Here is a 14,526-nt window from a genome sequence, read left to right as displayed (position 1 = left end):
TTCTTGAATATTGGAGGCAGGACGTGACAGTGGGCATTTGTTCATTGAACTATGACCAGGGGCGTGCCGCAAAGATCAATAGTGAGTCCGCTGCAGTTTGCCACTTATACAAATCATTTCCACTTGAGTATATGAAGTATGGTCAGTAAGTTTGTAGATAATTCCAAATTTGTTGATGTAGTCGACAGTGAAGAATGATCTCTCAGAATATAATGGGGCATTGATTAGGTGAGCTGAGGAGTGGCAGATGGAGTTTATTTTAGTTAAATGTGAGGTGTATACTGACAGAGTAAAAGGATATACAGTGGGCAGCACGGTGGCAGTGGTTAGCACTGCTGCCTCACAGCGCCAGAGACCCGCCTCAGGCGACTGACTGTGTGGAGTTTGCACATTCTCCCCGTGTCTGCGTGGGTTTCCTCCGGCTGCTCCGGTTTGCTCCCACAGTCCAAAGATGTGCAGGTCAGGTGAATTGGCCATGTTAAATTGCCTGTAGTATTAGGTAAGGGGTAAATGTAGGGGGATGGGTGGGTTGCGCTTCGGCGGGGCGGTGTGGACTTGTTGGGCAGAAGGGCCTGTTTCCACACTGTAAGTAATCTCATCTAATCTAAAACATAACACCCGGAGGAAACTCACGCAGACATGGGGAGAATGTACAAACTCCACACAGCGAGTCATTCAAGGATGGAATTAAACCCAGGTCGCTGCCCTGTGAGGCAGCAAAGCTAGCCTTGTGATGCAGGTTCTCCGTTCCTTGAAAGTGCTGTCACAGATAGACAGCGCAGTGATGAAGGCATTTGGTGATCTTCCCTTTATTGGCGTGTGCTTTGAGCTGAAGCATTTGCGTGACATGTTAAATCTGTACAGGTCATTGGTTTGGCCACTTTTGTAATACTGCCTTTAATTCTGGTCACCCTGCTCTCGGAAAAGCGTTGTCAAACTTGACAGGGTGCAGAAGAGATTTAAAGGAATATTGCAGATGTTGGAGGGTCAGAGATACAGGGAGAGTTTGGATAGGCGGGGGGCTATTTTCAAGTGTTGAGGCTGAGGGGGGACCTTAAAGGGGTTTATAAAATCATGAGGGGCATAGATAAGGGAAACAGTCAATGTCTTTTCCCAGGATAGACGTGTCCAAAATTAGAAGACAAAGGTTTAAGGTGAGTGGAGAATGATTTAAAAGGGACATGAGGGACAACATTTTCACACAGAGACTGCTGTGTGTATGGATTCAACAGCCAAAAGAGGTGGTGGAGGCAGGTACAATTAAACCATTTAAAAGGCATTTGGATGGATACATGCATGGGAAGTGTTTAGAGGGAGATGGGCCAAGTGCTGGCAAGGGGGACGAAATTTATTTAGGATACTTGGTGGTATGGATGGCCAGACCGAACGATCTGTTTCCATGCTGTACATCTCTGAGAGTCTATTGACTCTTCAGTGTAAAACACGGGAGCAGGAGGAGGCTATTCAGCATCTGATTTCTGCCAGTCGGCTTGTTTGCTCAATTACTGAGAGTCAAATACAAAAATACATCATGGTGTTTTACAGAAACAGGAGAAAGGCCTTTAGTCAAGAAAAGCTGTAAAGATTGTGAAGAAGCCATTCAGTCCCTCACCTCACTTCCACAGGAGCAGCAAGTGAGCACAGAGCTATTGGAGCCTGTTACTCACCAGCAGGAGGAGGACATATATTTTCACGAACTTGGGATCAGGAGGCAGTCATTCAACTGCTTGAAACTGGGGCACAGGGACAGGAGACAGTCACTCAACTGTTCGAGACTGGGACACAGGAACAGGAGCCAGTTATTCAACTGCTCAAAACTGGGGCACAGGGAAATCGGGAGGCTAGCGAGGCCCCAGGATCCTGTTACGCAGGAACAGGAGGTGGTGACTCACTCCCCACCACTATGAGGCACTGGGAGAGAAGGGGAGTTTGCTTGGAACAAACAGAAATATATGAATAAATTGTATTAGTGGTCCACCATTCACTACGACCACGGCTGATCTGATTGTGATTCCCTCATTCCATTTTACGGAGACTGTCCTCTCTGCAGCCTCTGCTCCATTTGTTGGTCATGTTGCCGACACAGATGCTGTAACAACAGTCGCCATAACTCATCCAGAGGGATGGGTCTAACTGAATGAGTCAGGATTTGAAGATTCCAATTACAAGAATTAAAACCCAAAATAAAGGCATTGTTTAGTTCTCTCACATTCGCAATCTAACTCACACAACTAGCCCATCCATTACATATTCAGGATGGAGCACTGTGTAGATCCGGCTAGTGTCCTGCTGAATGCAACCCAGCTATGCCCATATTGAAACTCTGTGCAGCCCACACCAGTGCTTGATCTATAATCCTGGGATAAATGTCCAGTGTGGGGAGCTGTGCAGTCTGCACTGGTTCATTCATATGTAAACCCAGGCTGTTGCATTGTTCGGTAACAATGTGTTAGATTGCTGCCCACTGTGGGGCAACTTGCAGCCAATGTTGGAACTGACAGGATGTGCTGCTCCCATCCATTTACAGCTCCATATCTCCACTGTGCCTTGACAAGGGGTGCCTCAAATGTGAAAGTCACTGCGAGGAAGAGATGTAAATGGAAACAATTTAAATATCAAGAGTTCTGATTAAGGCGTGTGTCACTCAAGTATTTAAAGATGAAATAACTGAGATAATATCCAGTGAGATTTTATAAATGATGTGAATAAGCAAGAGAGAATAGTAATGTTATCGTGGTTGCACTATAAGCCTTCAAATAATCAATGGGAATTAGATGAACAAATATGCAGGGAGACTGGCGAGACTTGCAGGAGCAATAGGATTGTCATAATAGGTGATTTTAATTATACCAACATAGACAGGGACTTCCAGAGGGTTAAGAATTTAGATGGAACGTATTTTGTTAAGTGTGTTCAGGAAAGCTTCCCCAAGCAGCATGTAGAGGGTCCTACTCGGGAAGGGACAAACTCGACCTACTGTTGGGAAATAGGGTAGGATAGGTGACGGAGGTAAAGTGGGGGAGCATTTTGGGAAAAGTGACCAGAACTGTATTAATGTTAAAATAGGTATGGTAGGGACAGAATTGGTCCACAGTTTCAATTTCTAAATTGGGGCAAGGCGAATTTTGTTGGAATTAGACAGGGGATTGCAGGGCGTGATTGGAGTAGTGTGTTTCCACGTAAAAGGATCCCGGGAAAGTGGGAGGGCTTCAAAAGTGAGATAGCTCGAGTTCAAGGTAGATGCGTTCCTGTGGGAGTGAAGGGAAAGTGAGGTTGGAAGAGAGAACCCTGGATGAAAAGAGATATTGAGGCTCTGACCAGAAAAAAGAAGGCGTCGCTCAAGTACAGGCAGCTGGGACCAAGGGAATCTCTGGAGGTACACAGGGGATACAGGAGTTTACTGAAGAAGGAAATCAGCAGGGCTAAAATGGGTTATGAGATAGCCTTAGCTGAGCAGATTAGGGTGAATCCAAATTCAGTGTAGGAAAGAACAACTAGAGAGAGAATAGGACGCCTTAAAATCCAAAATGGGCATGCATGCGTAAAACCTCAAGAGATGGTTGAGGTCCTCAATTTCCCCTCTGTGTTTATCACGAAGAAAGACATGAAGACCTGTGACCTTTGGGAGGTTAGTTGCGATATCTTGGTCCAGTCCATATCACAGTAGAGGTGCTGTTGGACATATTAGAATGCACAAAGTCAGATAAATCTCCTGGTCCTGATCAGATATATCTAACAGCACTACATGAGGCGAGAGAAGATAGTTCAGGGGCCAAGGTCCCGGAAAACTGGGCAGTAGCAAATGTTGTACCCTTATTCAGAAGGGCTGCAAAGGAAACCCTGGGAAATATAGACCAGTAAGCTTCACGTCTGTTTCGAAAACCACTTGAGAAAGTTCTGAGATATAAGATATGCATGCATTTGGAAAGACAGAGTTTGACTTGGAGCAGTCAGCATAGCTTTGTGCGTGGCAGATCTTGCATGACAAATTTTGATAGAGTTTTTTGATGAAGTGACCAGGAAGGTTGACGAGGGCAGGGTGGTGGACATAGTCTATATGGATTTCAGAAAGACCTTTGATAAGGTTCCACATGGTAGGCTGCTCTAGAAGGTTAGATCGAATGGACTCCAATGTAAACTGACAAATTGGCGACACAATTGGTTTGACGTTATGAAGCAAATGGCTATGGTGGAGGTATGCTTGTCGGACTGGAGGCCTGTGACTAGTGGAGTGCCTCAGTGGTCGGTCCTGGGCCCATTGCTGTTTGTTATCTATGTCAATGATTTGGGCCACAGTGCACAACGCAACGTTAGTAAGTTTGCAGATGACACTAAATCAGGACACATAATTTACAGTGAGGAACATTATCAGAAATTGCAACAGTACCTTGATCAGCTGTGGAAGTGGGTTGAGAAATAGCAAATGGAGTTTAATATAGATAAGTGTGATGTCTTGCATTTTGGAAAGTCAAATCCAAGTAGGAGTTTAATGACGAATGATAGTGACTTAATTCGTGTAGTGGATCAAAAGGCCGTTGGAGATCAGGTGCACGGTTATCTGAAATTTGAATCACAGATACACAGGACAGTGAAGAAGGCTGTTGGCACACTGGCCTTCATCAGAGCATTGAGTATAGAAATTGGGACGTTATGTTGCAGTTGTACAGGATGTTGGTAAGGCTGCAGTTAGTGTATTGTGTTCAGTTTTGTTTGCCTTGCTCTAGAAAGGCCATTATTGAACAAGAAAGTACGCAGAACAAATATCGAAAGATGTTTCCTGGGCTAAAGGCTCTAAGTTATAGGCAGAGGTTGGACAGGTTAGAACTTATTTCTTTACAGCATAGGAAATTAAGAGGGTTCTTAAAGAAGTGTAGCTCTTGTAAAATCATGAGAGGCGTGCATGGAGTGAATACTTCAGAATTTTTTCCCACGTTTGGTGAATCGAGGACTAGAGGACATCCATTAATGTTTGGAAAGGATAAAAAAAAGGAAACTGAGGGGCAACCTTTTTACATAGAGTGTGGTATGCATATGGACTGAGCTGTCAGTGGAAGTGATTGAGGTGGGTACAATAACAACATTGAAAAGGCATTTGGACAAATACACAGATACGAAAGGATTAGAGGGATACAGAGTAAGGGCAGGGAAATGGGGTGAGTCTGGATGGACATTTTGTTTGCCATTGACCAGCTGAGCCAAATGGCCAATCATACTGGCAGTCTCGTGCAATATGACTGTAAATCAGTGTGTTTTCGGGTGGAGACAGGATTGGGGGGGGGGGGTGTACACGAGATAAAATGTCATGGAAGGATATGTTCACAGGTTCAGAATGCTGAAATGAATTCATTCCGATAGTATCAGTATTTCGAAGAATTATGAGTGAAAGGGATATTGCTGTGAGTTCAGGCGATGGAGAGTTTTGGATGAGCATTTGTTCTCCAACATTGTAACTGGGAATGAGGACAGCAGAGTCTTCACCTCACTGGGCTGAATCTAACAAAAACCTGTCTCAGTGACATTTTCATTGAGTGTGACAGAGGGGTTGTCTGCATGAGGCCGAGCTAGTTTCCTGGTGCTATCTTACCAAACTGATCTCATTAACTACCCACCCCACCCCATGGTGTCCCTTTCATTCAATGCCTGCCCAATTCTCCCAACCATCATGACTGGAGGTACTCACAGTCGCCCGGATGCCCCTGGATATTCCGTGATCCCTGACACTGGTTCCATCTTTAAAAGGCCAATGGGCACACGGTTGAGCTTTCTCAGTTTGGAGCTGCCCTGCACATTTTCCCCAAGCATGGCAGCGAAGGGGAAATTACACCACGGTTTGTCGACAGCAGCACGGAGGTCCTGGTGGATGGGCTAGTACGAAGGGGACCATGCTCTTCTCAGAGGGGGCCACACTACCAGACCCACCGAGCATGGTCTGAACTCATCACCCAGCTCAGTGCAGTTTCTGGGGTCTGACGAAATGACCAGTAAAACAGGACAAGCATCAATAACCTTCCCCACTCTGTCAGGATAAGGGTCACCATATTTTCTCTGCTCCCTCACACTCATTGTATATCTGTTATCGCACCGACCCCCGAACAAGGCTCATGCTCCACCACTCACACTACTGCATGCAGCACCTTCCATCTCGTTCTCTCTTGCCGTTCTCATGCCCCCCACATAGTTATAGAATATTCTGGAGAATGTGAATTATGGAATGTTGCAGGTATTGTTCCAACTTATTCCCAGTTTCAGGAAAACGGCTGTGCCCCAGTGTGTAACATGTAAGAGGATGGAGTAGAGATATCCGTCTTTCAAATCACACACAATTAAAATCCATCATGAGGCCATTCAGTCCTTCAAATATGCTCCAACATTCAATACGTTTGGGGGTGATCTGATGGTTTTCTCAGCTCCATGTTACAGGAACTTTCAGTCATTCGACCCCCAGGTTCCTGTTACCGAGCAGACGATTCTCAGACACTTCATACCCCGGGTTTCTTCTAGCATTTGTTCAGAAGGCATTTCCCATGGGGACGGACTATCTTAACAATATATTTCATCTGATATATAAATTCATACAACAGTCAGCATGAGTGGTCTCTCTAATCAGAGTTATTTGGGACTCTAATCTATCAATGTTACCATTTTAATTTTATAACATTTATTTTAAAGAAGAAGATATTTTATTATTTATATTAAACCAATAACAAAACAACTCAAATAACTGAACAAAATTATAGCCATGTGCATGTATATACAAAATAAGTTAAAGTCTCTAAACGGACAGAAGAAAAACAAAAATAAACAATAAATAATAAATAAATAATACGGCTCAGCATAACAAAGTGATAGCTCTCGTTCTTCGAGAGCATGAACTGATACACATTCATACATTCACAATTTCTAATATGTGATTCGTTAGACAATATCGTCATGGCTATACAAAAGCCCTTTTTAGAGTGTCAGATCAGCCTGTATCACAGTAATCCAAAAACGGTTGCCATATCTTATATAAATCTCTGCTTTTCGGTGCACTATACTTGTGAGAATGTCCAAAGGGATATTCTCCCTGATGAGCTTACAATGACACAACAGACCTGGAGGTTTTTCAGGTATCCAACACAACAGAATATTTTTACGAGCACTGGAAGTATGTGGCAGATACTAAAGGAGCATTGTGCATCAGTATTTACTGTGGAAAAGGATATGGAGGATATAAAATGTAGGGAAATAGATGGTGACACCTTGCAAAATGTCGATATTACAGAGGAGGAAGTGCTGGATGTCTTGAAACGGGTAAAGGTGGATAAATCCCCAGGACCTGATCAGGTGTACCCTAGAACTCTGTGGGAAGCTAGAGAAGTGATTGCTGGTCCTCTTGCTGAGATATTTGCAGTATGGATAGTCACAGGTGTGGTGCTGGAAGACTGGAGGTTGACTAACGTTGTGCCATTGTATGAGAAGGGTGTTAAGGACAAGCCAGGGAACTACAGACCAGTGAACCTGACGTTAGTGGTGGGCAAGTTGTTGGAGGGAATCCTGAGGGACAGGATGTGCCTGTATTTGGAAAGGCAAGGACTGATTCGGGATGGTCAACATGGCTTTGTGCGTGAGAAATCATGTCTCACAAACTTGTTGAGTTTTTTAAGAAAGTAACAAAGAGAATTGAAGAGGGTAGAGGGGTAGATGTGATCTATACGGATTTCAGTGAGGGTTTTGATGAGGTTCCCCATGGGAGACTGAATGGCATGGTTAGATCTCATGGAATACAGGGAGAACTAGCCATTTGGATACAGAACTGGCTCAAAGGTAGAAGAAGAGGGTGGTGGTGGAGAGTTATTTTTCAGACTGGAGGCCTGTGACAAGTGTAGCGCCACAAGGATCGGTGTTGGATTCAGTACTTTTTGTCATTGACATAAATGATTCAGATGCGAGCATGAGAGGTACAATTAGTAAGTTTGCAGATGACACCAAAATTGGAGGTGTGGTGGAGAGCGAAGAGGGTCACCTCAGATTGACCAAATGGCCAATGGGATAAGAAGTGGCAGATGGAGTTTAATTCAGATAAATGTGAGGTGCTGTATTTTGGGAAAGAAAATCTTAGCAGGACTTATACACTTAATGGTAAGGTCGCAGGGAGTGTTGCTGAACAAAGAGACCTTGGAGTGCAGGTTCATAGCTCCTTGAAAGTGGAATCACAGGTAGATAGAAGAGTGAAGAAGGTGTTTCCTTTATTGGTCAGAGTATTGAGTACAGGAGTTATAAGATCATGTTGCGGCTGTACAGGACACTGGTTAGGCCAGTGTTGAAATATTACGTGCAATTCTGGTCTCCTTCCTATCGGAAATATGTTGTGAAATTTGAAAGGGTTCCGAAAAGATTTCAAGGATGTTGCCAGTGTTGGAGGATTTGAGCTATAAAGAGAGGCTGAACCGGCTGGGGCTGTTTTCCTTGGAGCGTCGGAGGCTGAGGGGTGACATTATCGAGGTTTACAAAATTATGAGGGGCATGGATAGGGTAAATAGGTAAAGTCTTTTCCCTGGGGTCAGGGAGTCAGAACGAGAGGGTATAAGTTTAGGGTGAAAGGGGAAAGATATAATCGAGAACTACGAGGCAACTATTTCACACAGAGAGTGGTACGTGTATGGAATGAACTGCCAGGTGATGTCAGGGAGGCTGATACAAGTGTAACATTTAAGAGGCATTTGGATGGGTAAATGAATAAAAAGGGTTTGGATTGTTATGGGCCAGGTTCTGGCAGGCGGGACTGGATTGGTTTGGGATATGTGGTCGGCATGGATGGGTTGGACCGAAGGGACTGTTTCCATGCTGTATATCTCCATGACTCGATGATTCTATGACTTATATTAATGTCTTTTTTTTTGGTGCACCATGCTGGCGAGAAAGTTCAAAGGGATATGCTCCATGATCCGGTTACAAATTCTCAACAGACCCGGGGAGTTTTCAGACATACAACACAACATAGCATAGAAAGTTAGGATATATATATTTTTCCCATGTGCATCTGTGTAAGATACTCTGGGCAGGTCCAGGAAAAGAGAAACCGGGTCCATCTCCAATTCGGTCCCCAAGACCCACTCTACCACACCTAACGCAGTGCTCCAATATATACAAAGCCTGCAGCAGGACCACATGCAATGAGTAAGAGTGCCTGTAGTCATTCTGCGTTTCGGACATGCTGAAGATAATCCCACTTTGAATTTTGAGAGAAAATCTGGGGTCAGATAGAACCTATGAAGATTTTTCAACTGCATGGAATTGGTTCTATTGCAGATCAAAATCCTTCGAGCATTTTCACAAATATCCTCGCAAGTCTCCGAAAAGATCTACACCCCCAACTCTCTCGCACAGACGTCACGAAGTTGCACAGACTTGTCTGAGGGGACACTCACCAACAAATGGTAAAGGGTACTGACAGAGAGTGTATTTTTTACAATAATCACCTGCTTCTCTGTATCGGATCTATAAGTGGTTTTTAAAATTGTGTTTTTTAATCAAATCTCTAATCTGGAAAAAAAACAGAAGAAGTCTCTACTCGGTAGTTCATACTTACGTGTTATTTGATCAAACGGTATCATTGTTTCTCCTTCAAGTAACACGTGGTGGCTCGGTGGTTTGCACTGCTGACTCACCGCACCAGGGTCACAGGTTTGGTTCCAGCCTTGGATGACTCGCAGTGTGGAGTTAGTATATTCTCAACTGTGTCTGCGTAGGTTTCCTCCCACAGTCACAAACATGTGCAGGTTAGATGACTTGGCCATTGCTCAATCGCTCATAGGTTTCCAAGATCTGTAAGTTGGGGCATTAATCAGGGTAAATATAGGATGGTAGGGGAATGGGTATGGGTGGGTTACTCTTCAGAGGATTGAAGTGGACTTGCTGGGCCCAAGGACCTGTTTCCACACTGTAGGGATACTACTAATTCTAAATCACCCAAGCAAGGTACACCCCTCGCTGCCCACAGTTTAAACCTGGAATCCATTATCCCCGGTATACCAATTATAGGAGTAAGAAACATTGTTTTGGCTGTATTGCCTCGATCTGACGCATTGTCCTTGAAGTTTTAACAGCATTGGTAATCATTATTTTATGATAATATTCCAAAATGTTGTCATTTTATCTAAGAACAACAGACTAATAAGGGTTCACTTTGTCTGAGAGGACTCAATGTCTAGCCATATCGATGCCGAGACTTCAGCGGCCCAGGCACTAACATACGATGAAAAAAAAACTTAATTGGTTAGGTGTAGTTTTGGAAATGTACTTGGAAAATCCAGGCTGGATCAGGAAGTGACCACCACCCCACCCCCCAGTCCCTGTTTACAGGCTTCCCCTCTCTGTAACTTCTGCTCCAGATTTGGGTCTTGTTGCAGACCCAGATATGCTGGAAATACAGCCACATATCCCACCCAGGGTTAAAACAACAAATCCTCTGCTCTCCCTGAATGCAACATTGTACGACACGATTTCCAGCAAAATAACCTGTTACTTTCCAAAAGCATAACATGTGAAATTAATAAATAGGAACAGGAGTAGGCCAATCGGCCACTCAAGCTAACCCTGTCATTTAATAAGAACATGGCTGATCTACTCCAGGGCTCAACTCCACTCTCTTGCCGACTCCTTGTTTCCCTCCACACCTCTCTGAGTTAGGGAATTCCAGACATTCACTACCTTCGGAGAGAAGACATTATTCTGCATATCAGATTGAAATCGATGTTCCTTATTCAGTATCTATATCATTGAGTTCGACACTTTGTTCAAGAATGGAAACAACTTCTCAACATCTACCTTCTCCAACGCATTCTGTGTCCTGTAGGTTTCAGCAGTATCACTCCTCATTCATTTAAACCCAAATGAATTATCGCCTCACCATCTTAGAGATTCTCAATAACACAACCTTTTCTTCCCAGGAAACCACCTAATGTACCAACCGAGTTCCTTGCTGCATCATCATGCTGACTTTATGTTTCATACACAGGAAGACTCCAATGCCTTTACTGTTCCTTTTCTGGTAGTCCTCTCCATTAAGTAACAGCCTGCCTTTTGATTCTCAGTGTCATCCTCAAACTTGGATATATATTGCACTCAGCTCCCTCCTTCAGGCTGTCAGTATAGATTGCAAATAACTGATGCCATCAGACTGATATTTGTGGTACTCGAGCAGATAAACCTTTACCATAAAGATCCATTAATCCTGACTCTCCGATTTCTGTGTTAAACAATCATCATCCCATGTTAATACAGTATCCGACGTCCGAGAGCTTCTGTTTTGTGTATGAACTTTTGTTTTGTAATACCTTGTGGAAAATCTCTGGAAAGCCTCGTGTCCACCAGATCCCCTTTATCAAGTCCGCTTGTTACATTTTCAGGCATCTCCAGAAATACTTTGCATGATTTTACAGGGCAAAATATCATTTCCCTTTCACAAAACCACCCTGACTCTGCGTGAAGCTTTTCTAAATGTCCATGCTGGGCAGGTTTTCCAAACTATACTAGCCCCATCTGTTTTCATTAGGTCCATGGACCTCTAAATGTTTCCCATTCATATGTTTGTCCAAATGAGTTTTAAATGTTGTAGCTGTCCTTGCATCTCCCACTCTTCCTCTGGAAGCTCATTCCATACCCACACCGCCCTCTGTGTAAAAAAGCTGCCCCTTAGTCCATTTTAAATCTACCCTCTTTCACCTTAAACCTATTTCCTCTATGTTTGCATTCCCCTACCCTTTGGAAAAGACCTTGGCTATTCACCCTATCCATACCTCTCATGATTTTATATGTTTCTATAATGTCACTCCTCAACATCCTACACTCCATCTGATGCTAACTTCAAGAACAAGCGTTTAAAGATAAGCACTACAAACTTGAAACAATATTGAAAACGACAGGTTACCAACACTCAGCCCAAATGTCATGCTGTGATTTGTTTTTCTCCATGTTACAATACTAAGGCAGCATGAAACGCTTACTAGTGCCAATAAGAGGGCAAGCACCTGAATTCTTTTGTCTAAAGGGGGGGTTAATCACGACAGTGAAAACGTTTCTGTGGCCAGATATATATAATACCACATGGTCAACATTCTCCCTCCTGGCCTCCGGAAAGCTTTGTGTGGTTGTGTCTTCTTTATCTTGCATTCAATAGAGAGAACCCCTTTCCCCCATTCACACCTTAAATTCGACCCGTTATACAGAATCTTTCCTTTCACCACTGCTAAAAGCCCGTTTATCTTTTGTCACACCCTCCTTTCCCTGCCACCCATCCTCCACTTCTGGCAAGGGATTAAAAGACCATTTTGCAATTTGAAGAATTGTCACACTGGACTGGAAACGCTAACACTGTTTCTCTTTCTCTGCAGATGGCGACAGACCTGCAGAGTTTCTCCAGAAATGAATAGGCGCAGAACAATTTTTCAATTAAATAAATAAATATGGATACTGGAAATAAAAATAAAAAACTTTTATAGAAGATTAACTGGATCTGAAAGTTTAAGTCTGCATTCACTCCAGAAAAGTCTGCAACATCTTTAGCAATTTCTTCAGCAATTTCTGTTTATGAACAATTTCCAACGACATATTGACAAAGATGTCCAAACATCCTGTCCAACATGGAGCGTTGTACACTGGGAACTGAACAGTAACACATGGTGAAACGTTCCTTGACTCTGAAACTGCATAAGGCTGGCATCACTGATACTGCAGAGCTCTGAATCATGGTCAGGGAGAAAAACAGAGGAAAACACAGTCACTTCAAATACAGAAGATGGTATTACTGAAAGGAAAAGATTCAGATTAGTACATTCAATGGATATTGTTTATGTAACAAATTGGAGGCGTGACACCAAGGAAAGACTTCCAGCAGAATGAGAAAATGAAAATGGAAGTATTTCCGCATCAGAAACCAGAGTAGGTCACTGAGTACAGGGCTGATGGGTGAATGGGTCTCGGTGTGAAATAGGGGGCAGTCAGTAGCATTGAATTGTAGATATTGCAGCTAAAACTTGGTTATCATCTGATGCTGTAGATTTCAATGACAATCTGTAACTTTTCTCCCAGGATAGTCCATCCATCTACCATTTCCATCAAGCTGATCCATGGATCAGTGACGAGTGTGGGTGAACATGGTCGGGTCGGAATTACGTGCACCTAAATCTGATGACAATCCATTAAAGCTACCGCACTTGACTGGTTACAGTATGAACAGCAGGACTAACATCTGATACAGAGAGAGAGATGATCCCAAGACCTACAAATCAGATCTAAGCTCTGTCGTCCTGTCAAATCCATGCATAAAAGTCGATGGACCATTAAACAACTTACTGGAGGAGAGGACTCCACAAATATCCCCATCCTAAATAATGGAACAGCCCTGTGCATCCTTGTAAAAGATGCAGGATCTGCACCATCCTCAGCCAGAAGTGTTGAGTCGATTGCCCACCTCACCCTCACTATGATACCCTCAGAAGCACAGATTCCCATCTTCAACCAATTCAATTCACTGCACGTGAAATGAAGCAACAGCTGGACACAGTAGATACGACAAAGGCATTTGGCCCTGACACCATTCCTGCAATAGGACTGAGGACTTTTGCAACACAACAAGCCGTGTACCTGAGGAAGCTGTTTCATTCCAGCTCCAGCTCTGACATCTCACTGGCAATGTGGGTAATTACTCAACTGTGTCCCATCCCCTAAGAAGGGAATAATTACAATCAGACCAATTACCACGCCCTCAGTCCCATCACGATAGTCAAATTGGTTGGGGTTAGTTTTGATTGAGCTGTCAAACAGTACAGAAATAATCAGTTCAGTGTGGTTTCCGATAGGCTCCCATGTGGAGATGGTGCTGTTGTGGAATTGTCATTGGATTGCTAATCCAGACCAGGATAATTCTCTGGAAACTGGTGCAAGTTAAAAACAATAAATAAAATATCATGATCTATTATCTGGTGTCAGTCATAGTGATCTTGTGTTCAATGTCGATTATAGACGTTGATCTCCTTCCCCAGTGACTTTCAGGAAGTGAATCCCCCGTGCTTTCCTGTCTGGCCTAAAAGTGACTCCAGACACACAGACATGTGATACACTTTTCAATGGTCTCTGAAACGGCCAAGCAAGGCATTCAATTGTATCAAACTGCTCCGAGGTCTTAAAGGATAAACCCGGAGAGAACAGCCGGCCCCATCCGCGTTATCAGAAAAGGGAATGGGAAACACAATCCTGTTGATCCTGCAGAGATCTCCTTCCTAACAGTTCAGAGCTCGTGACAACATTTACAGAGCTTTCCCAAACACTGCACAGAAGCATCAGGAAAGGAATACGTCATACAACTCATTGAGCTTTCCCAATTCTAGTTAATGGCCGAACATCTCCTCATTGCAGTTTTCCCCATACAATATACATATCTCTTAATATGTTTAAACCATGTGAAACATAAAATGAGAACTGTAGTAGTCCATTCAGCCCATCAGTTTTGCTCCTCCATTCTATGTACAGGCAGTTCACCAATAA

This window comes from Chiloscyllium punctatum, chromosome 13, assembly GCF_047496795.1.
Source record: "Chiloscyllium punctatum isolate Juve2018m chromosome 13, sChiPun1.3, whole genome shotgun sequence".
In the NCBI taxonomy this organism is placed as follows: domain Eukaryota; kingdom Metazoa; phylum Chordata; class Chondrichthyes; order Orectolobiformes; family Hemiscylliidae; genus Chiloscyllium; species Chiloscyllium punctatum.
The sequence above is the reverse complement of the archived record's forward strand: the minus strand, read 5'-3'. Positions refer to the sequence as shown.